Consider the following 24,969-nt stretch of genomic DNA (forward strand, 5'->3'; position numbering starts at 1 on the left):
TACCGTCCCTGAAAATATATGATTTGTTTACAAAACTAAACAAACCTACTTTCTTTTGTCATAAGAATCATCTTTTAGTGAGCAAATCAGGATCAAACTTCGATGTTACTTTACTCACAGTGCACAGGTGTTTTGGAAATTGGCCACTACTCGAAGCTAATCTATAGTTCAATGTTCTAAAAGTTTTATAGAAACCTCACAGTTCCTTTGTTTCATCATGGTATTCATTGGTGACTCCCATAACAGCTTCCCACCACAGATTGCCGCTAATGGTAAACGTACGGTTAGTAGGTTTGTCGTACCTGAAGACATGCGGCTCATAAGGTCGAAACCAGGCCTCTCTAAAGCGATTATACTTCATGACGTCACCCCAGAATGGTCGCCTCACTTGAAATTTGACTTCAATATCTCTTGCACGAGAAGGAATGGTAACGAATTTTCTGCTCCCTGACACTTGTTGCGTAGTTTTCTTGCCATCAAGAAAGAAACTGACAATCATTCTAGAGATCCAAGCCCCCTCAGATATATATTTGATCTTTATATCTTCTCGTTGATCTGATTCGCGTTTTTCAAGGACGCAAGCTTCTTCACTGACCACTGGCAGTGGACTGGTTTCGTTCTCCAACAGTTGGTCTGATTCCAAGGGTTGATTGGTTGGGGAACATGCGCTTTCTCCCAATTTGATGAGATGCTCTTTGTTTTCTTCAAAGCGTTCATGTTTCACCTGACCACGAGAGTCATTCAGGCCAACTTCACCATCAATATCGACCACGGGGTTTACATACTCGTTTGCACTCGGGGGATCCATTTGTTCGCTAGGGACGAGAGGTTGATAGGTTGCTGAACAAGAGCTTTCTTCATATTTGACGAGATGCTCGTTATTTTCCAAAGAAATTTTTAGTCTCTCTACTCTTTTGTTACCAAGCCTCCCGCTTTTATCATCGTTCGAGTACTTTTTTACACGTTTTGAGACTTTGATTTTGTTTTTCGCTTCAGAGAGAAGTCCAGTGACGCTTTCTCGAACACCGACTTTCGGAGTTTTGCGAGTTCCCTTGACAAGATGTTGTCCCAGGCTTTGATTTTCCACAGAATCATCTAAGCGCTCCTCGACAAATTGACTGGCTGTTTGCATCACTGCTTCAGTTCCAGACTTTGTCAAGGCTTGAGGAATGTTCTTAGCCAGAACTTTAACGAGACGTCTTGCACCAGTCAGTATCGCAATCTGTTCTCCGACCTCGACTTTGATATTAGCGGTTGTTGCTGATGTTTCGCCACTTACTAAAGCTTTGGTGATAGCACCTCCTGCTGTTCCTGCAACAGCACCAATGGAGGCACTCAAGGCTACGCGACAAACTGCTTGCTTCAATGTGACTTCTTCTCCATCGACAAACTTTCTCCCGGCATCTGAGGCAACGGATGACACAGCTCCACCAGCGGCGCCGGTTCCTGCTCCAATCTTCATGTACTGACCCATCTTCACAGCCGCAGACTCCATGGCCCTTTTTCCAAGGCCTGCTACACCTGCTGTGATGCCTACTGCAGCAAGTCCAATTACTGCTCCCAAAACAAACCCAATCCCCTCTTTGACCAACCACTTTGTAGTATCGCACTCTTCGGTCACAACGTACTTCTCATTCACAGTGTGCTGTAGTGATTGCAAACCAGCTCCGATCATTGCACTGCCTAAGACACCTCCAACAGTTACCACTGCTGGGGCTGCTAAGCCTGCAGTGACAGCAGTCAGGACGATTCCTCCAATTGCAATTCCCAGCGATAATGCAAACATTATCATCCTTTTCTCGTAGTTTTTTGCTCTACTGTAAATCGTTCCGGATTGAAAATCGCCCTCCATCTTGAGGGGGACAGCCAACCTTTGTCGTAATCAGCCTCGTTGTGGTATCGAGCACGCATCTCGTCATCTGATAAAATTTCGTGCGCTATAATGATCTCCTTTGCGTTGTCTTCGTCGCCAAAATTTTTGTCGGGATGCCATCGTTTTATTTGTTCACGGAATCCCTTCTCGATCGTTTCTCTTTGCTCCTCTCTTAGCATTTGGCGAGTCTGATCCATGTCTAGTCCGAGAATCGCGTACAGGTTTCGTTTTCCAGTTGTGGTGTTTAATTCTTTGTCTCTTTGAAGTTTACGAAGACATACTCGTTTCTCTGATGGAAAATCTTCTAGCTTTCCCTCAGTCAGACAGAGGTCTTCAGTAACTTTGAGGAGTTTGTCTGCATCCCAAGTTTTGGGTTTCAACAGTGTTTGCTTAGGTTTGTCTTCAAATCTTGCAACGAGCTCGAATTTGAAGGAATCTTTGCTGCGATACAAGTATTTCTGGCCTGGAAGGATAATTTTGGAGGAGAAAGATATCAAATATAGAAAATCCAAACTGGAATATAGGTAGAGTGTGATGCTAGCATCCTTTGATTCGTTTACGATCAACAAAGACTTGTACTGCTCGTCGCTCATGGCTGGTCACTCGATCAGTTGCTAAAAAAGTAAGTTAAATAGTTAAGTATAGGGTTAAGTCGATTTCAAAAGCCGATAGGGGAATTGGCAAGCGTGTATCACCGATAGTACTCAAGATGACTGGCTAGGCTACTTACCACGGTGAGCAAAATTACGCGTGACGTCAGACGTAAGTCTCAATTGCGAATTGTCAATAGGCTACCAAAAATCCAGATAGAGGCGGAGTTTTCTATACTAATGTTTGAACACTTTGTTGACTTTCCGCCGTCTAGCGGGACGCGTAATTATGCACACGGTGGTAAAGGGCCCTTCCGCACAAGTCACTAGACGCTGACAAAACTTGTTTCTCTTCACCAAAAATCATATCAGTATTTGTCCTTGCTAAATTTCAAGTGTGCTGCACGTATCATCATTCCCTAGGAGACACCTTTACATAAGAGGGCGGGGATGCGCGCTTAGAATTTCGAAAACGACCTTTATAAAAGGTACCTGAGTCTTATCTGTGTGGGAGTGGCAACAATTGATGTCTACCCCTAAAAAGTACCAATTCAAAAGCAAAAAATTAAAAACTCCCAAAAATAAAAACTCCTTGATTGATGTGCTCTAGAGGCTCAAGTCAGATCATTAAAATCGTCCTAGTAATGCTTATTTCAGGTATTTTATTGAGCGGAAAACACCCTAAAAAGTACCAGCTAGGTTTCTGGTAGTCCACTAAAGTTTGAGACACCATAAAAGGTACCAGATCGCTGATTTTCACCCCTAAAAGGTACGACAGGCATTCCCACCTATTTCCGATCGACTTCTCCCCCTCGATCAACACCTGAAACAAAGATTTGCCCCCCAGTGGAAATAAAAAGTGATTTGCCCCAGACGCCCCCATCTCAAAAATCTAATGGTCCGTCCGTAAGGTACTTTTACATAATTCCAAAATGAGTTTCGTTCCGGAACGAAATGAATTTCATTTCGCGTTTACATGCAAGATAATTTAGCCTGGAAAAACAAGTATTTGTGTCCTTTTCTGTCTTTTTCTAGGCTTCCCTCGCTCCTGAAGAGGATTCATACAGATTTGTGTCGTACCGCGTTTACACTATACTGGTACAAAAGTTCGTCCAGGTGGAGTGTTTCGTTCTGGAATGAAAACCCCGATAAACTCATTCAGAAATGAATCGTTTCGAATAAATTTACTCTGGTATCATGTGGCAACCGGTAAGAACTCGCTCTTGAACAAAACTCATTTCGATATTATGTAAAAGGCCCCTAAAAGTTTTTATTCCCAGAGCGTCACCCTAAAATATCACTTAACGAAAGCTCAAACGTCTTGGAATATACAGAGATCGCCTGTTTAGATTTACTTTTTCCAAATTTTTTTTTCCCGCTTCTGTCGCTGAATTGTTGTAAACCGCTATGGAAAAATGTTTTCCTTTGGCACCAAAGCAGACTTGTATTTGATGTAAACTAATTGCTGACATGCTTCGTCATGAGTGTTTTGACAGAGAAGTCAAAAAACGATTGAATACCGACAGCATTAATAATTTTTCATCCCCTTGAAATGTGTTTTATGTGACTTTATCATACTAAGGATAAATCTTCATCGTTCTTAGCGTCGTTTTTGACTAGAAATAGTCGAAAATAAAACAGCTATCTTTCAATGCTAAAAAAAGTGTTTTTGTGATTCCATATTTGAGGAACCTTTTGCTTTAAACACGTCGATCAGTTTGGAACCTTCATAATTTTAAACAAACAGACGATCGCATCTTTTTAGCTCTTAATTCAACTGCATCAAAAATTTTTCCTTTATAAAGATGCCACTCAAAATTTTAATTTACAAGTTTTCAATTCAACGAAGACAGCAGAATCACGAAACGACTCACGACTCACGCATAATTCTCAAATGGAAACCGAAAGTTTGAGTGACTTGAATGTGCAACGTCAATATTATTATTATTGTAAACCTGACGAAAATAAAACAGCTATCTTTCAACACAACTCCATAATTCTAAACAAATAGGCGATCGCATCGTTCTTTTTAGCTCTTAATTCAACTGCATCAAAAATTTTTCCTTTATAAAGATGCCACTCAAAATTTTAATTCACAAGTTTTCAATTCAACGAAGACAGCAGAATCACGAAACGACTCACGACTCACGCATAATTCTCAAATGGAAACCGAAAGTTTGAGTGAATGTGCAACGTCAGTATTATTATTGTAAACCTGACGATGAAAGGCAAAAATTTTAAAATTTAAAAATTTGCTTTAGAATAACCCATAAGGTGCTCGGATATGTAGTGAATGTATGTGAGCTCACTAAAATACCACATTGAATCGATTGTATTCATGCATATACCTTCCGATGAATGTGTATGTCCCGGAAGTAACGGAGTCGCTCTAGTTATCAATGTACTTACCGAAACAAGCAGATTTGACGAAAAATTTTACTTCTCAGAAAAATTCCTTGCCATCAAGTTGGAATCTATCGAGAGAGAAGTTAAAAAAATGATTGAATCCCGAAAGCATTATCGATTTTTCGTTCCCTTGAAATCGAAAGTGATTTCTCCTCTTAAAATGTGTTTTGTGTCAACTTCATAATACTAGGGATAAATTTTCATCGTTCTTAGCGTCGATCTTCACTAGAAATAGTCGAAAATAAAACAGCTATCTTTCAACAATAAAAGCTTTTTTTGTGATTCCATATTTGAGGAACATTTTGCTTCAAACTCATTGATCAGTTTGGAACCTCCATAATTCTAAACAAATAAGCGATTGCATCTTTTCAGCCCTTACCTCAACCGCATCAACAGTTTTTTCCTAAATAAAGATGCTACTTACCTTTAATTACAATCTACAAATTTTTTAATTCAACGAAGACAGCAGGATCACGAAACGATTCACAGCTCACGCATAATGCTCAAGTGGAAACCGAAAGTCTGAGTGACTTGAATGTGCAACTTCAGTATTATTGTTAACCTGACGATGAAACGCTAGCGACCGCATCCCAGAAAATTTGAGGTCGCGTGCTTTGCAGCACAGGGCATGCAGGGTGCATCTTGTTTTTCTTCAAAATGGCCGGCCTTTCGAACACTTTCGCGGCTCTAGAACAAGACGACTCTGGGATAGTAAGCTGTAGCACTCTCGAAAGCACCTATTCAACGCAAGAACCAAGAAGAAAAATTATTCTTATTGGAACTATAGCAGGGTTGTAAAGGATACAGTGCTTTTAAAATTCATCACCCATTACCTTAAGAGAGAGAGAGAGAGAGAGAGAGAGAGAGAGAGAGAGAGAGGGGGAAAGGCTCATTATTCGTCAGCAGTTTCCTGAGGAACTTTGTATCGGCCGCGTCCGAACGTCAAATTAAACTATCAGATTCTTTTGTTTTCAGCCTCTTTTCACAACGCAACGAACCTTTAAATGCTGTTCAGCACGAACAAAACAAAACTTTACCTTTGTTGCATCGCAACTTTCGAGAATTTCCTTGAAAATCATTTTCAAAAAACAGTGGTGTGTTTTCGGTTTTCATGTTCTCCTGTTGTTCGAAAAACACATTCACTTCTTCGTCACTTACCAACAAACAACATGTAAAGTTAATGTAACAACGTTTGAAAGGGTGGGAATTATGACGTCATGTTCAATATCGCCACTCGTGTTACTTACGAAAAATACGCCACTCGGATGTAGTGGTCATATTGATTGACTGGATTACATATAAACTCCAATCGGCCTTATCCCTTTATAAATTTTACATAATTTTCCCTATTGATAGTTTTTAAAAACTGTGCCATTCCACTGAATTAAAAAGATAACAAAACAAAACAAAGTATCACTTGGATAGAACCTGATTTAATCATGGACACTTGTCATTGAAGTTGCTTTTCCCTGGCGTTGATAATACCAGCGTTTTGATTAGAGGGTTATGGGAATTTTTTGATCAGAGATTGAGGGATTGAGGGGTGTTATGGTGAAAAGAAGAATTGATTTACAGGGAGGATGTTTGTTTTTCCCTCGTTCTCTTTTGGTGTTGTCTTTTTGTTTTATATTTCATAATGTCCTTCTGAGATGCCGTGAAGCACATGAACGCATGTAATTTTCGCTTTTTGTATACTTCGAATAGGCCATTTTACAGTTGTGTCCTTGGTTGCCAAGCCTTTGATTTGGAGTGAGGCTAAAGTTGACCATGTTGTGATAGAGACCAGTACCTAGTTAGCATGATAACAAAGTAATTTACATTTGAAAAGCAGGAAGATTTGTCTCATAACAAGGTCACCCTTAGCCTCACTCCCGTGGAAAGGCTTGGCAACCTAGCACGCAACTGTAAAATGGACTATTTCAGTTGGAAAGTGGAATAGATGTGTATAATAATTAGATGTTTATTGATAGTCTTAATGACAGCATGTGAAAAGCATTAAATTCAAGAGTTTCAACCTTATCAACCGGTGATCATTACATCGCATGAACTATTAGCTTCTCAAGAAGTTAAAACAGAACTCCTTTTGTTTTTTAGTCCCCCTGAATAATTTTTGCCGACGCTCAACGATAAAGTTTGAAGCTGGAATAACTATTAGCATGAAAAATTTCCCGCTGAGTGAGTAAAGAGAAAAATCAAACTTGCTATCGCCTGAGTTTCAAAGGTGCCCGTTTTTTTCGTTTTCTTGGATATATATATATATATATATATATATATATATATATGTAAAAAAATAAAATCGACTCATTGACCGATGTGTACGGTACTAAACAGGAGCTTAGCTGCTATGTGCAGGCGCGCACGCTTCTTGTTCATGGTAGAGGAGTAAATGTAGACACGTTTTGCTCTTAAACAGCTGGAGCGTTAAAATTATATTTAGACACACCTACCTTCCTATAAATTCTAAGTGTGATTGCAAACATTGTTTCGCAGAATTTCACCACACACGTCCAATACACCCGACCTTAGTCGGGTTGTCTTCACCAACAGGCGGATTGAGTCTGATTGCGACCGGAACCAGAAATGGGCGCAAGCTAAGGCGCTTGATCAGTGGTACCGGAAGTAAGAGGTTAACAGGAGCAAAAGGGGTTGAAGATATTGGCAAACAGACTCGATTGGATCCGATGGAGACAGTTCGTCCCGGCAAGAGTCGATCGGACACTTCGGGGGTCAGTTCGCGAGAGGCAGAGAAAATATCTCTCAGCCATGAGGCGAAACAAGCGCGCTACATATGTAACATTCGTCGTTCTTTAAGCCACGAGGCGAAACAGACGCGCTACACATCGGGCTCAGTTTGGGTGTATTGGACAACCCTCCAGAATTTCCCACGCTGGTTCAGTAATCTTGGACTGTATACTTTCACTTGATTCAGGCTTTATTGTCGACAATTCAGCATTACACATTCCGTTCTGCGATCTATCTACTCTATTAAAATCTAATCCTAGGGTTACAAAAATGTTACATTTACTAGCTAAGGAAATCCACACTCAGATAATTCCGTGTGATATTCAAGACCTACTCATGTTCTACAACGATTCGTGAGCACTAATTTCCTATTAAACATGGCTCTACTTGACAATCATGCTGCTAAGTTCCTACGCGCTTAAACGCCCTGTAAATACCTAATTTCATACATCACTGCTCACACAACTACTGAATTTGATTACCCTATGCCGCTCCCAATTACATGCTACTTTCAATTGTAACGTTAACTCTGTTCTTTAAATGTAACGAAATTACAACTCCCTTAATGCACAATCAAATTCATAATAAATCTAGGAAATCAATTTTTTGCGTGGAAACATTTCGCAACACATTGAGCTGAGCTATGATATTAGGGATAAGCAAATCTATAATCGTAATCGAAACTGTCACGTAGCTACAGATGTCTACTTAACTTCTCACACCAAAAGATTAAATCATTCTCTGACGATCTCAAGCCTCATGAAAAAAATGTATGTCGGATACTTACAAATTAAATCCTCAAATCCTGATTCCGAGAAAACCCTCTCTTTGTAAGCATAGCTTTCGTGCTCGAAATTTTCGTCGATTCTTTCGCCCTCCTGCATTAGTGCATGCTAGTAAAATTCAAAAACACTTCATATCCTCCCTTAAAGAGTTGGATACAATTAGAGGTTGAGTTCAAAAAGCGAATAAGTTCAGTGATCGCAGTTCTCTCCGACGAAATGATGTGATCATAATCGCTGTCTGACGACTGAGGCGACGCTTTTTTACAAAAGATGTACGATTAATCCAAAGTTACTGTAAAAACAATGCATCTATTTGTTCACAGCGGTTCTACCAATAGGAGCGGATCTTAAACACTCATTGGAGCGGTCATTTATCATTGAATGCAAAGCAATTTGCTGATTTAAATTAACATAGATAAGGGTTCCTTGTTTAGCGAACATTAAGCTGGAAGAATGACTTGATCTCCAAGAACGCTTTGTTGCATAAATTAAACGCTGCCGTTCATCAAAACCAGGATTTACCGTCCCTGAAAATATATGATTTGTTTACAAAACTAAACTAACCTACTTTCTTTTGTCATAAGAATCATTTCTTAGTGAGCAAATCAGGATCAAACTTTTATGTTACGTTACTCACAATGCACAGTTGTTACGGCAACTGGCCAGAGCCTTAAGAGCGAGGTTTCGTTGAGAGCTCCGAGCGAGCACCTGCGAGACTAACGCCATTGTTCCTACACTGATTCAACATGCTTCCACTTTCATTTTTGATAATGACGGAAAGGCTAATTTTCTAAAAAAAAAACAAAAAGTTGAAATATCGGTGCAATCTGTCAAAATGAGGAACTAAGTAACCAGGCATTATTTACCGCCGGGGGGGGAAGGGGGGTCCAGAGGATTTTGGAAAGATCACATGGTTTTCAGTGGGAACGTATGGAGGATAAGTCGTCGCTAACAACAGAGCATAAAGGAGCGGGGGGGGGGGGGGAGGAGGGAGAGGGTTAGGGTGGAGGGAGTAGGTACATTCTATTGTTACACCACCAAAATCCTCTGACACCCTCCCCCCTCCCCCGCCCCTACTCCCCCCTACCCTATGGCCTATGGCCATAAATAATGGCCGATCTAGAAATTATTGGAAGCTAATCTATAGTTCAGTGTTCCAAAAGTTTTACAGAAACCTCACAGTTTCTTTGTTTCATCGTGGTGTTCATCGGTGACTCCCATAACAGCTTCCCACCACAGATTACCGCTGATGGTAAACGTACGGTTAGTAGGTTTTTCGTACCCGAAGACATGTGGCTCATAAGGTTGAAACCAGGCCTCTCTAAAGCGATTATACTTCATGACGTCACCCCAGAATGGTCGCCTCACTTGAAATTTGACTTCAATATCTTTTGCACGAGAAGGAATGGTAACGAATTTTCCGCTCCCTGATACTTGTTGCGTAGTTTTCTTGCCATCAAGAAAGAAACTGACAATCATTCTAGAGATCCAAGCTCCTTCAGATATATATTTGATCTTCATATCTTCTAGTTGATCTGATTCGTGTTCTTCAAGGACGCAAGCCTCTTCACTGACCACTAGCAATGGAGTGGTTTCGTTCACTAACAGTTCGTCTGAGTTGATCGGTTAGGGAACATGCACTTCTTCCCCATTTGATAAAATGCTCTTTGTTTCCTTCAAAGCGTTCATGTTTCACCTTACCACGAGAGTCATTCAGGCCCACTTCATCATCAATATCCACCACGGGGTTCACATACTCGTTTGCTCTCATTGGAACTATTTGTTGGCTAGGGACGTCAGCTTCTTCGTAGAATATGGGCAATGGGTACGTTTTGTCCTTCAACAGCTCTTCAGATTCCAGAGGTTGATAGGTCGCTGAACAAGCGATTTCTTCATATTTGACTAGATGCTCGCTATTTTTCAAGTAAAGTTTTATTCTTTATCTTATTTTGAAAGCACGCCTCATGTTTTTATTAACATTCGAGTACTTTTTTTACTCGTCTTAAGACTTTGAATTCGTTTTACGCGTGTAAAACAAGTCCAGTGGTGGTTTCTCGAACACCGACTTTGAGAGCATTGCAAGTAAAATTCGCAGCTCCCCTGCCAAGATGTTGTCCCAGGCTTTGATTTTCCACAGAATCATCTAGGCGCTCCTCGAAAATTTGAGCTGCTGTTCCCAGCACTACTTCGGCTCCACCCTCTATCAAGGCTCGAGGAACTTTCTTAGCCAAAGCATTGCCAATACTTTTTGCACCGGTCCGTACCGCAATCTGTTCTCCGACCTCGGCTTCGAGATTAGCAGTTGCTGCTGATGTTCGACCAGCCACTGAAGCTTTGGAGAAAGCACCTCCTGCTATTCCTGCAGCAGCACCAATGGAAGCACCAAAGGCTACGTGACAAAGTGCCTGCTTCAATGTGACTTCTTCTCCATCAACGAACTTTCTCCCGACATCTGAGGCAATGGATGACACAGCTCCACCAACGGAACCGGTTCCTGCTCCAATCCTTATGCTTTGACCCATCTTCAAAGCTGCAGACTTCATGACACTGTTTCCAAGGCCTGCTATACCTGCTGTGATGCCTACTGTAGCACCTCCAATTGCTGCCCCAGAAACAAATCCAATCCCCGCTTTCAACAACCACTGTTTAGTATCGCACTCTTCAGTCACAACGGACTTCCCATCCACGGTGTGCTGCAGTGATTGCAAACCAGCTCCGGCCAGTGCACTACCTAAGACACCTCCAGCAGCTACTACCGCTGGGGCTGCTAAGCCTGCAGTGACAGCAATCAGGACAACTCCTACAATTCCAGTTCCTAGCGACACAACAAACATTTTCATCCTTTTCTTGTAGGCTTTCTTCTGCACTATTGTGAATCGTTCCGGATTGAAAATCGCCCTCCATCTTGATAAGGACAGCCAACCTTTGTGGTAATCAGCCTCGTTGTGGTACCGAGCACGCTTCTCGTCATCTAATAAAACGACCCACGCCATAATGACCTCCTTAGCTTTGTCTTCGTTGCCAAAATTTTTGTCGGGATGCCATCGTTTTATTTGTTTACGGAATCCCTTCGTGATAGCTGCTCTTTGCTCCTCTCTTGGCATATGGCGAATCTGATCCATGTCTAGTCCTAGAATCGCATACAGGTTTCGTTTTCCACTTGTGGTTTTTATTTTTTTGTCTCTTTGAAGTTTACGAAGACATACTCGTTTCTCTGATGGAAAATCTTCTAGCTTTCCCTCTTTCAGACGGAGGTCTTCGGTAACTTTGAGGAGTATGTCTGCAACCCAAGTTTTGGGTTTCAATAGTTTTTTCTTAGATTTGTCTTCAAATCTTGCAACGAGCTTGAATTTGAAAGAATCTTTACTGCGATACAAGTATTTCCCGCCTGGAAGGATCATGATTTTGGAGCGGAAAGACATCCAACATAATAAATCGCAACTGGCATAAATGTAGAGTGTGATGCTAGCATCCTTTGATTCGTTTACGATCAACAAAGACTTGTACTGTTCGTCGCTCATTACTGGTCATTCAATCAGTTGCTACAAAAGTAAGTGAAATAGTTGAGCTATGGACTAACATTTCATAAAATCGAAAAAAAGGATTCTGCACTGTTTATCTTTATCATTAACAATTCCAGCTTACAATGTACAGCCTAAAATTGTATGCGGAATAATCCGGCATCGATGATCTACCATGATTTCGCAACCAAAATTTGTATTTTTTGATACAATTATTTGAGTTCTTGACTAAGAAACCGTGTTTAATACCTGGGGTATGCAACGTCAGGTAAACGTGGCTGACAAATTGACTAGAACAATTCACATTTGGATGTCGAGATCTATCCACGATTCACGGCATGGGCACAAGAGTAAAAAAGCTGACGTTTCGTTAACACTCGAAACGTCAGCTTTTTTACACTTTACGATGGCCAATTTACGTTTTCAACTCAGTTGTTAACACTAAATTACCTGCTATACTCTCCCACCGACGCAGTACCACAGTTTCTTTAGAAACTTACCCCCTTTATTCATTGTATAAAACAGTTGACTTAATTGAAAAAACATTGATGATATTCGAAAACTATCGCATGAAAATTTGATATCACAACTAATGAATTCTACTGATTACTTTGTTAATAACGTACATGAAAAAATTACTCAGTTCTGATTGGTTAAGATAAATGCAGTTTTCAGGTAATTCAGTACAGAAGAGAATTAATTTAGTACAGAATATGTAACAAACCAGACATTCTGATTGGTAAATAATCAAAGAAACTCACAGATAGCCAATCAAATGCAAGCCTTGGATATGGCAAGCCGTTACTGTCAAAAGCCATTCGAGTTTTAAATCTTGGTCCAACCGCTTTCAGCATTAGCGAGTTGCAAATCTTAAATGACTAGCTTAAAAGAAGTATAGGTAAATTTAATAAAGCGATGGTTGAGTCTTTCTTGGGAACCTTCAGTTCTCGCGAGTTTTCAATTTCTCGCTTGCGAGTTTTTCATTTCTCGCTAACGAACTGGTGGGAGCGCATGCAACCGTGGGACATTTTCCCGCCTTTTCCCCCGAACCTTCGAGGTGTCAGCCGTCAGGTTTTGGATCGAAGCGAAAGTGAAACAACACACTGCAAGCTAAAAATTATGAATCCTGTCGTAAGACAAATCCTTGATAACATCGGTAGATTGGATAGAGCCAAATCCACTTCAGACGAACGTTGGAACCATGATGAGCAACGAACGAACAGTTTCTGTCGAAGGCGAACTGTCGCGAATTTTCAGGCGAAGCTCAGAACAACCCACTCCCAGCATTTATACTAGTAATGCTAGCTTTACTAGTTCTGTTAGCAATGTCATCACTACTAGAACTTTCACAGCTGCACAGCAACGACCAAGTATCAGCACAAATTCTACGTTGACTCCGCGCTTCGGGCTATCGTATAATTTCAATAATTCAAGGGCTGGTCAAAACACTCGCAAGAATGGCAAAGCTAAAAGTGATTAAGCACCGAATGGTCCGTTTATTAAGGACGTAATTTTACTTGGAGGACCAGACCGCGAGAATGTTCTCCGGCAAGGAGCACGGTTATGGCTTATGGAAAATGACCATGTTGTTGCGGCTGCTACTTTTCCAAAGGAGTAGGATGAGAAAGCTTTGCTCGATTTTTTGAAGTCGTTATTTCCTTCCAAGCTGGGAGCGTTTGACGATGTTGAGGTAGTGATGTCGGTTTATTGTCAGCCAGGCTTTATCCGGTCCAAAAGGTCTTCAAAGGCAAGTCCATTTACGTTCGACCCATGCGAAAGATTCTTCCTGTGGAACCTTCGTTCAAGACAGCAAAGGATGACAGCGGGAAGGGCAACTGAACGTGAATGAGAGTTTATAATTTTCGATGCCTGCCGTTAAATTCCAGGTTTCAGTGCTATAACCATGGATGCTACAACCATGGGTGTTATGGAGTGTGCTACTGTAAATAATATATTAAATACACCCCCGTAAAAGCTAGTTTAGTGTGATATAGTGTGTAGAGTTGGAACACTGTGGTCTCTAGCAGGGTCTATACTTTGTGCTGACCTAAAATTTGATATTTTGTTCATAGAATATTCGTTTCCTAAAACCAGGAAATTTAAAGTTCTGGCTCTCTTGCCAATTCTGTAGTGTCCTTTTTCACTCTGTTTTGTTCTCTCTTCTTGTCTTCCCTTTTCTTATCTGCTAAGCTAAAAAAATACTGAAAATTAGTACAAAATCCCCTTCACCTTTATTTTCAGAACGTACATCTCGCACAGTGCGTATGCAACAGATTTTAATTTCCATGGCATTGCTAGGTAAAAATACCTGCAAATCCTAAACAGAGGACTGTTTCCCATTTCCATGGAGATAATACTGACATTCGAAATGTGTGTGACTGTAGGCATATGGTAACAGGTTTTGATTTCCTTTTCAGGAAGATGAACCAACTGAAAATGAAAAGTGTGAAGCAAAAGAACCAATGCAGCCAGCTTGGGACTCGACAAAAACAAATAGTTCTGCAGGTACTTCTCTGATCCTGTTATTAAACCATGATTTCAGAAAATAACAATGTTAGATTTGTTTGAGAAATGAAAGCTGTTTTACTTAAATACTTATTGCATTCTTGTATAAAGATGAAAAAAAATTACTGTTGTTGTGTTTGGGAAATTATCCTGCATAATCCTTGAAACCATTCATATGGACACCTCCACGTTGCAGCTTGTTCTTTGGCTCAAAGGGTCCCAGGTTGAGTTTAGAAGGAAACAGCTACACTGCACTCCACAATCACCCCTCACTCTACTTAGAAGGCCATATTTACTTACTCACTGCTGAAATATTGTAGGGCAGTGGTTGCAAGGTTATTGGTGGCACAGTTCAGATGGGTTATTGTCCAACTGTAACCATCAATGCATCTATGAATAACAAATCGCCATGAGATCCGCTTGTAATTGCTATCAATATGCCACAGGCAGTTTGGTGCACGCACATTGTACATTCGCCTCCGAATTGTACTGCTCCTTCGAGCTGCCCTACCCATAGGATCAATGGCTTGAAGCCTTTCTCTAATTCTCCAAGGCTGAATTCGTACACCACTGCCTCTCAAACTTCCACGTATGTAATTCTCTCCATCACGGGGAGTTATTGTCGTAATCGACTTGAGAAGTTCATCTAGTTCCGTGTTCGATATCTCTGAAAAACTTCCATCCATATCAAATTCCTGAACTCGTCTGTACAAAGTTCTTTCACTGACATTCAAACAAGTAGCAATTTTTGCTCAGGTCATCCCAGACGTCGCGCGGAGATTCACGAGCTGTTCTCTAGTTATTATTACAAACCTGGGTCCGCCTTCTGTTCTCTCAAGAGGTACATCATAACCAAATCTCTGGCCAACAGATGGTTGCTGTTTCTCTATTTCACTGGATATGTTCTTTAGCTTACCGAACGATAAATCATACATTCTTAAGAGCATCAGTCGGTTGTTTCGATATTCTGTACTTTTACCAATTTCCAGCTTGAAAATCGTTCCAAGCAAAATGGTAACATAATCTTCCAGTTTCCTTTCCAAGTATTCAGTCACAAAATTGTCAGCATCGGAAACTAACTGTTATAAAAGATTATTAAAACCAGTAAAAAACTCACAAGGTCTTCCTGACCCTCGTTGGTTGAGATTTGAACATCAGCCATATCGAATGATCACTATCTATTAATCCCCAGGACGAATCAATCGCCTTCTCAGTAAAGGCCTGTGAGAGAGGCCTGGCTAAAACTCGCCAGCGAGAAATAATTATGATTGAAGACTCGCTAGCGAGAAATTGAAAACTCGCTATCGACAAATTGAAAAATTGGAAACTCACTAGCCAGAAATTTGAAAACTCGCGAGTGAGAAATTAAAAACTCGCTAGCGGGAAATTGAAAACTGGCTGGCGAAAAATTGACAACTTGCCAGCGAGAAATTGACAGTTCACCAGCGAGAAATTGAAAACTTGCCAACGAGAAATTGACAGTTCACCAGCGAGAAATTGAAAACTCGCCAACGAGAAATTGACAGTTCACCAGCGAGAAATTGAAAACTCGCCAACGAGAAATTGACAGTTCGACAGCGAGAAATTGAAAACTTGCCAGCGAGAAATTGACAGTTCGCCAGCGAGAAATTGAAAACTTGCCAACGAGAAATTGACAGTTCACCAGCGAGAAATTGACAATTTGCCAGCGAGAAATTGACAGTTCACCAGCAAGAAATTGAAAACTTGCCAGCGAGAAATTGACAGTTCACCAGCGAGAAATTGAAAACTTGCCAACGAGAAATTGACAGTTCGCCAGCGAGAAATTGGCAACTCGTTAGCGAGAACTGAAGCTTCTCAAAATAAACCCATCAATCCGTGGACCTTGTTGCCAACCGATTTCCAATTGTATAGGAAAATGAAACTCAAATTCGTTTTTCGTTTTCGAATGGAATTTTGAAAACTTTTAGGAACCTTTTACTTGATATCGGAATGAGTCTTGTTCAAGAACGAGTTCATACCGGTTGCCACATGATACCAGAGTAAAGTTTATTCGAAACGAGTCATTTCTGAATGAGTTTATTGAGGGTTTTCATTCCAGAACGAAACACTCATTCTTGTACCTGTATAATATAAACGCGGTACGACGCTTATATCTGTATGAATCCTCTTTAGGAACGAGGGAAGCGTAGAAAAAGACAGAAAATGACAAAAGTAATTGTTTTACAGGCTAAATTATCTTGTATGTAAACGCAGTATGAAATTCATTTCGTTTCGGGGCGACTGGGGCAAATCACGTTTCTTTTCCCACTGTTTTTTTGGTGCTCATCGGGGGAGAGAAGGCGATCGGAAATGGGTAAAGATGCTTGTCGTACCTTTTAGGGGTAAAAAAAAACCAGAGACCTAGCTGGTACGTTTTATGTTGTTTTTCGCTCAATAAAACACCTGAAGTAAGCATAACAAGGACGATTTTAATGATCTGACTTGAGCCTTTTTTTTTTCAGTTTTTTGCTTTTGAGTTGGTACTTTTTAGTGGTAGACATCAATTGCTGCCACTCCCTCACAGATAAGACCCAGGTACCTTTTATAATTTTATAGGGGTCGTTTTCGAAATTCCCGGCGCGCACCTCCGCCCTCTTATGTAAATGTGTCCCCGGGGGTGATGATACGTGCAGCACACTTGAAATTTAGCAAGAACAAATTTTGATGTGATTTTGGGTGAAGAGAAACAAGTTTTGTCAGCGTCTAGAAGCTTGCACGTAATTATGCCCCCCGCCAATCAAAGTGTTCAGACATTAGTATAGAAAACTCCGCCTCTATGTGGATTTTTGGTAGCCTATTGACCAATTCCCAGTCGAGACTTAAGTCTGACGGGACGCGTAATTTTGCTCACGATGGTAAGTAGCCTACTTACCGGAGCCAGGCTGTATGAATTTTCCAGACATCTTGAGTAGTACTTGTTATACACGCTTGCGAATTCCCCTATCGGCTTTTGGAATCGACTTAACCTTACTATTGTAATGGGCGGACACCTCTTTAGGCACTCTATATCTACTATTGGAACCACAACTCTACCCAACATCTATGTGTGGGGAAAATTGTAAAATCATCGCTACCTGTTAGCGTCTCGAAGATGCTAGCAAGCGACATAATAAGATCAACTTCATTTTCTGGATCTGAAAACTTGCAACTCCGCAAGTGACTTGAAATGTCATTTTTACAACTTATTAAAAATGCAATGAACGACTTGAGATATACAACTTCGGTCTTCTTGATAACTAAACCCAGATGTTCTACCTGCGAACGATTTAAATGAAGAGCAAATCTCCATGAGTGCATGTAAGATGAGACGCTTACACAACAGATAATTATCTAAATCAGTATGTGGCTTGTCAATCAAACTGACTTTTGTAACCATTCGTTGACTTCGGCCGGCAAAGGAATCATTGATGGATCTTTAGTTTTCTAAATGCAGTAGTTCCTAAAAGGTTTTTCTAGATATCATGCAAAGAGGAAAAAAAGCCATCTCTTGGTATTTCAGAGATTGAGGCATCTTGAATTTATATGTGTCACGCTTGTCACGCAACTAATATAATAAGATTGAGAGGATTTTAAAACTGGAACTCAGATCTGGCTAGAATGTGGTAGAGCATAACGTGATCATCGGAACAGCTCATAAAAATCATAAATAAACAAGGTAAGAGTGTTATGTTAGATTTTTTTACAAATTGTAGTGATTTATGCTAGTAAACAGTGGCGACGAGTAGTCACACCTTGTATATTTCATAGTCGCTGGCAAGTAAATTTTGCCGGACTTTGAGTTCGTTTCAAGAGAGAACAACACATATACACATGGAAATATTTACAGCAACTTTTTAACCATCCTTTTGTCTTTGAAAATCTCGAAGCTCAGTAGATTCTGTCATATCGGTCATTGTTAAAATTGTCTTTGTTTTGATGTTACTATTCGACATAGGAAAAGTATGTCGAACAAAAATATTCACCTAAAAATAGGTATTTCTTTGCCAGTTTTAATAATGACAGAGGATTAAGTTTAGATGATAAAACAACGGATTATGCTGACAGAAATACCGGAGGTCCAGTATATTCGTTACACACAACTCGGGTAATATTCCCGGTGAAAATTTGCATACTTGAGTGGTCGAACGAAAAAAATCAAAGTGCTCTGTGAGCAAACTCGTGAATTGACACATGATTCTTTGGATTACGTTTAATGTTCTCTGGTTTAGGGAATTTTGTGGTTGATTGTCATATCTAGAGTACGAGCAGTAGTTCAGTGTTCGCAGCAAAGAAACAAAGTAACGTTGGGATAAGAAGGCATTACAATTGAAATGATCATGCTTTTACATTTGACAAGGGTGGATGATGTCATGTGTTTTAAACGTCTATCATTTTTGTTTCTGGTTCAAAAGAAAAGGTTGGAAGTAAATGTGGCTGAAAAGTGAAATTTACTGTCTATCATTATAAATATTAGAAAACCAAGGCAATACTGTCTTAAATAAAACAACGATTCCCTCTTTATCAAATGAGACAAACGGGAACGAGTTTTGAGTGATATAACTAAGCTAAGACTGCCACTGTCATTAGGTAGATTTTAGTCACGTGCTAGGCAACGTATAATCAAGAACAAGATAGAATTTCATTTCAGGCCTAATTTATCAATTTTGTGGTGTATAACTTTCGCATCTTAGTACGTAATATTTATTTTGAATCTTCAAATTGTCTTGAAACTTAAAAGAAAATTGTTCTTTAAAAATTCAGTGAAAATCGGTAGCTAAAATTGTTTGTTTAGGTGTTATTTGATTTTCGTGATAACTTGTAATTTCGTCAGTCGCCGGCACCTTTCGTTGCTTCACACAGGAAAAACACACGATACGAAACGTAGTGATCGGTTTTGTCCTCAATCTCACGCCATAACAGAAAAAGCTTTCGAACATCTGTCAACTCCGAGCGCTTCGCAGTAAGGGATATTTTCAATGAATCTTCGGATTGTTTTCAAGTTCAAGGATTGTAAATTACAATTTTATGAAAAACGAAGGTTGTTCTGTTATTTCAGTGTGAATCCTTGCATGCCTGCCAGTCGCTGGCGCCGCTTGTTGAAACTAAAACGAAAAAGAAAACTCTTTTAAGATTATCATTGGCTTCTTTTTCACCCCACCACTATTCTTAGCAACAAAGGTCGCCATTTCGTTTGTTTATTGCTCGCCAAAAACTATCAAATGCACTCAAGAGCCTAAAATCGAAAAAAAGTTTACAGGAATCGACTAAACGAGCGAGCGAGCGAGCGAGCGAGCGAGTGCCATTCTCCACATCATATCTACAACTCGGTCTTGCGCATGCGCGCAATTCACGAGTTAATCATTTCTCGAAAACTGAAATATATTTTTTTTAAAAAATACACCAAAATTATTAGGATATATCGGGCTACAAAATATGAAGGTAGGAGAGAAAACGAATTTTGGGCGACTTGCCAAAATATTTCAAATTTGTTCGATACTTATTCTTAAGATAGGCTCTCAGCATCCAACACATCGTGCAGTTTCCAACAGCACAGATGATTATGAACCGGTCAAAACAGGTCAAGCGCACCAGATTAGATAAATATTTTTTCAAAATCCATGATGAGAAATGAACTAGGAATGTGCAATACTACCTGCAGAATTTTAAACAAAGTTTACCCTAAAATATCACTTAACGAAAGCTCAAACGTCTTGGAATATACAGAGATTGCTTGTTTAGATTTACTTTTTCCAAATTTGATTTTTTGCCCGCTTCAGTCACTGAATTGTTGTAAACCGCTATGAAAAAATGTTTTCCTTTGGCACCAAAGCAGACTTGTATTTGATGTAAACTCTCATGCTTCGTCATGAGTGTTTTGACAGAGAAGTTCAAAAAACGATTGAATCCCGACAGCATTAATAATATTTCATCCCCTTGAAATGTGTTTTATGTTAACTTTATCATACTAAAGATAAATCTTCATCGTTCCTATGGTCGATCCTCACTAGAAATAGTAGAAAATAAAACAGCTATCTTTCAACACAAAAAGAAGTCTTTTTGTGATTCCATATTTGAGGAACATTTTGCGTTAAACAAGTCGATCAGTTTGAAACCTCCATAATTCTAAACAAATAGGCGATCGCATCTTTTTAGCTCTTAATTCAACCGCATCAAAATTGTTTCCTTTATAAAGATTCCGCTCAAAATTGCAATTCTCAAGTTTTCAATTCAACGAAGACAGAAGAATCACGAAACGACTCACAACTCACGCATAATTCTCAAATGGAAACCGAAAGTGCAACGTCATTATTATTATTGTAAAAATGATGATGAAACGCAAAAGTTTGAAAATTTAAAAAACTGCTTCAGAATAACCCATAAGGTGCTCGGATATGTAGTGAATGTATGTGAGCTCACTAAAATACCACATTGAATCGATTTTATTCATGCATATGCCTTCCGATGTCCCGTAAGTAACGCAGTCGCTATATTTATCTACTTACTTATGTCCTTACCGAAACAAGCAGATTTGACGAAAAATTTTACTTCTCAGAAAAATTCCTTGCCATCAAGTTAGAATCTATCAAGAGAGAAGTCAAAAAAATGATTGAATCCCGAAAGCATTATCGATTTTTCGTTCCCTTGAAATCGAAAGTGATTTCTCCTCTTAAAATGTGTTTTATGTCAACTTCATAATACTAGGGATACGCATAATTCTCAAATGGAAACCGAAAGTTTGAGTGACTTGAATGTGCAACGTCAGTATTATTATTGTAAACCTGACGATGAAAGGCAAAAATTTTAAAATTTAAAAATTTGCTTTAGAATAACCCATAAGGTGCTCGGATATGTAGTGAATGTATGTGAGCTCACTAAAATACCACATTGAATCGATTGTATTCATGCATATACCTTCCGATGGATGTGTATGTTCCGGAAATAACGCAGTCGCTATATTTATCAATGTACTTACCGAAACAAGCAGATTTGACGAAAAATTTACTTCTCAGAAAAATTCCTTGCCATCAAGTTGGAATCTATCGAGAGAGAAGTTAAAAAAATGATTGAATCCCGAAAGCATTATCGATTTTTCGTTCCCTTGAAATCGAAAGTGATTTCTCCTCTTAAAATGTGTTTTGTGTCAACTTCATAATACTAGGGATAAATTTTCATCGTTCTTAGCGTCGATCTTCACTAGAAATAGTCGAAAATAAAACAGCTATCTTTCAACAATAAAAGCTTTTTTTTTGATTCCATATTTGAGGAACATTTTGCTTCAAACTCATTGATCAGTTTGGAACCTCCATAATTCTAAACAAATAAGCGATTGCATCTTTTCAGCCCTTACCTCAACCGCATCAACAGTTTTTCCTAAATAAAGATGCTACTTACCTTTAATTACAATCCACAAATTTTTTAATTCAACGAAGACAGTGCATAATGCTCAAGTGGAAACCGAAAGTCTGAGTGACTTGAATGTGCAACTTCAGTATTATTGTTAACCTGACGATGAAACGCTAGCGACCGCATCCCAGAAAATTTGAGGTCGCGTGCTTTGCAGCACAGGGCATGCAGGGTGCATCTTGTTTTTCTTCAAAATGGCCGGCCTTTCGAACACTTTCGCGGCTCTAGAACAAGACGACTCTGGGATAGTAAGCTGTAGCACTCTCGAAAGCACCTATTCAACGCAAGAACCAAGAAGAAAAATTATTCTTATTGGAACTATAGCAGGGTTGTAAAGGATACAGTGCTTTTAAAATTCATCACCCATTACCTTAAGAGAGAGAGAGAGAGAGAGAGAGAGAGAGAGGGGGAAAGGCTCATTATTCGTCAGCAGTTTCCTGAGGAACTTTGTATCGGCCGCGTCCGAACGTCAAATTAAACTATCAGATTCTTTTGTTTTCAGCCTCTTTTCACAACGCAACGAACCTTTAAATACTGTTCAGCACGAACAAAACAAAACTTTACCTTTGTTGCATCGCAACTTTCGAGAATTTCCTTGAAAATCATTTGCAAAAAACAGTGGTGTGTTTTCGGTTTTCATGTTCTCCTGTTGTTCGAAAAACACATTCACTTCTTCGTCACTTACCAACAAACAACATGTAAAGTTAATGTAACAACGTTTGAAAGGGTGGGAATTATGACGTCATGTTCAATATCGCCACTCGTGTTACTTACGAAAAATACGCCACTCGGATGTAGTGGTCATATTGATTGACTGGATTACATATAAACTCCAATCGGCCTTATCCCTTTATAAATTTTACATAATTTTCCCTATTAATAGTTTTTAAAAACTGTGCCATTCCACTGAATTAAAAAGATAACAAAACAAAACAAAGTATCACTTGGATAGAACCTGATTTAATCATGGACACTTGTCATTGAAGTTGCTTTTCCCTGGCGTTGATAATACCAGCGTTTTGATCAGAGGGTTATGGGAATTTTTTTTGAGGGATTGAGGGGTGTTATGGTGAAAAGAAGAATTGATTTACAGGGAGGATGTTTGTTTTTTCCCTCGTTCTCTTTTGGTGTTGTCTTTTTGTTTTATATTTCATAATGTCCTTCTGAGATGCCGTGAAGTACATGAACGCATGTAATTTTCGCTTTTTGTATACTTCGAATAGGCCATTTTACAGTTGTGTACTTGGTTGCCAAGCCTTTGATTTGGAGTGAGGCTAAAGTTGACCATGTTGTGATAGAGACCAGTACCTAGTTAGCATGATAACAAAGTAATTTACATTTGAAAAGCAGGAAGATTTGTCTCATAACAAGGTCACCCTTAGCCTCACTCCCGTGGAAAGGCTTGGCAACCTAGCACGCAACTGTAAAATGGACTATTTCAGTTGGAAAGTGGAATAGATGTGTATAATAATTAGATGTTTATTGATAGTCTTAATGACAGCATGTGAAAAGCATTAAATTCAAGAGTTTCAACCTTATCAACCGGTGATCATTACATCGCATGAACTATTAGCTTCTCAAGAAGTTAAAACAGAACTCCTTTTGTTGTTTAGTCCCCCTGAATAATTTTTGCCAACGCTCAACGATAAAGTTTGAAGCTGGAATAACTATTAGCATGAAAAATTTCCCGCTGAGTGAGTAAAGAGAAAAATCAAACTTGCTATCGCCTGAGTTTCAAAGGTGCCCGTTTTTTTCGTTTTCTTGGATATATATATATATATATATATATGTAAAAAAATAAAATCGACTCATTGACCGATGTGTACGGTACTAAACAGGAGCTTAGCTGCTATGTGCAGGCGCGCACGCTTCTTGTTCATGGTAGAGGAGTAAATGTAGACACGTTTTGCTCTTAAACAGCTGGAGCGTTAAAATTATATTTAGACACACCTACCTTCCTATAAATTCTAAGTGTGATTGCAAACATTGTTTCGCAGAATTTCACCACACACGTCCAATACACCCGACCTTAGTCGGGTTGTCTTCACCAACAGGCGGATTGAGTCTGATTGCGACCGGAACCAGAAATGGGCGCAAGGCGCTTGATCAGTGGTACCGGAAGTAAGAGGTTAACAGGAGCAAAAGGGGTTGAAGATATTGGCAAAAAGACTCGATTGGATCCGATGGAGACAGTTCGTCCCGGCAAGAGTCGATCGGACACTTCGGGGGTCAGTTCGCGAGAGGCAGAGAAAATATCTCTCAGCCATGAGGCGAAACAAGCGCGCTACATATGTAACATTCGTCGTTCTTTAAGCCACGAGGCGAAACAGACGCGCTACACATCGGGCTCAGTTTGGGTGTATTGGACAACCCTCCAGAATTTCCCACGCTGGTTCAGTAATCTTGGACTGTATACTTTCACTTGATTCAGGCTTTATTGTCGACAATTCAGCATTACACATTCCGTTCTGCGATCTATCTACTCTATTAAAATCTAATCCTAGGGTTACAAAAATGTTACATTTACTAGCTAAGGAAATCCACACCCAGATAATTCCGTGTGATATTCAAGACCTACTCATGTTCTACAACGATTCGTGAGCACTAATTTCCTATTAAACATGGCTCTACTTGACAATCATGCTGCTAAGTTCCTACGCGCTTAAACGCCCTGTAAATACCTAATTTCATACATCACTGCTCGCACAACTACTGAATTTGATTACCCTATGCCGCTCCCAATTACATGCTACTTTCAATTGTAACGTTAACTCTGTTCTTTAAATGTAACGAAATTACAACTCCCTTAATGCACAATCAAATTCATAATAAATCTAGGAAATCAATTTTTTGCGTGGAAACATTTCGCAACACATTGAGCTGAGCTGTGATATTAGGGATAAGCAATGTAAATCTTTCATCGTAATCGAAACTGTCACGTAGCTACAGATGTCTACTTAACTTCTCACACCAAAAGATTAAATCATTCTCTGACGATCTCAAGCCTTATGAAAAAAATGTATGTTGGATACTTACAAATTAAATCCTCAAATCCTGATTCTGAGAAAACCCTCTCTTCGTAAGCATAGCTTTCGTGCTCGAATTTTTCGTCGATTCTTTCGCCCGCCTGCATTAGTGCATGC

At 39.6% G+C, this 24,969-nt stretch overlaps 1 protein-coding gene and 3 pseudogenes across 1 annotated transcript in view; 1 reads left to right on the top strand and 3 right to left on the bottom strand.

Moving 5' to 3' along the window:
* Positions 1–149: 149 nt before the first annotated feature.
* On the bottom strand, positions 150–5,384 carry LOC136277717 (uncharacterized; annotated as a pseudogene).
* Positions 5,385–9,530: 4,146 nt separating this feature from the next.
* Positions 9,531–21,912, bottom strand: LOC136277697 (uncharacterized; annotated as a pseudogene).
* LOC136277811 (uncharacterized) lies at positions 13,037–13,535 on the top strand (annotated as a pseudogene).
* Positions 21,913–24,242: 2,330 nt separating the features above from the next.
* LOC131789564 (uncharacterized) overlaps positions 24,243–24,969 on the bottom strand; it is a 6,391-nt gene continuing 5,664 nt past the window's right edge. Inside the window, exon 2 of the mRNA XM_066160216.1 lies at positions 24,243–24,969. This exon is cut by the window's right edge and continues 1,855 nt beyond it. The gene's annotated coding sequence lies outside the window, so the exon portion shown is untranslated.

The sequence above is a fragment of the Pocillopora verrucosa genome, chromosome 13, assembly GCF_036669915.1.
Source record: "Pocillopora verrucosa isolate sample1 chromosome 13, ASM3666991v2, whole genome shotgun sequence".
Taxonomy (NCBI): domain Eukaryota; kingdom Metazoa; phylum Cnidaria; class Anthozoa; order Scleractinia; family Pocilloporidae; genus Pocillopora; species Pocillopora verrucosa.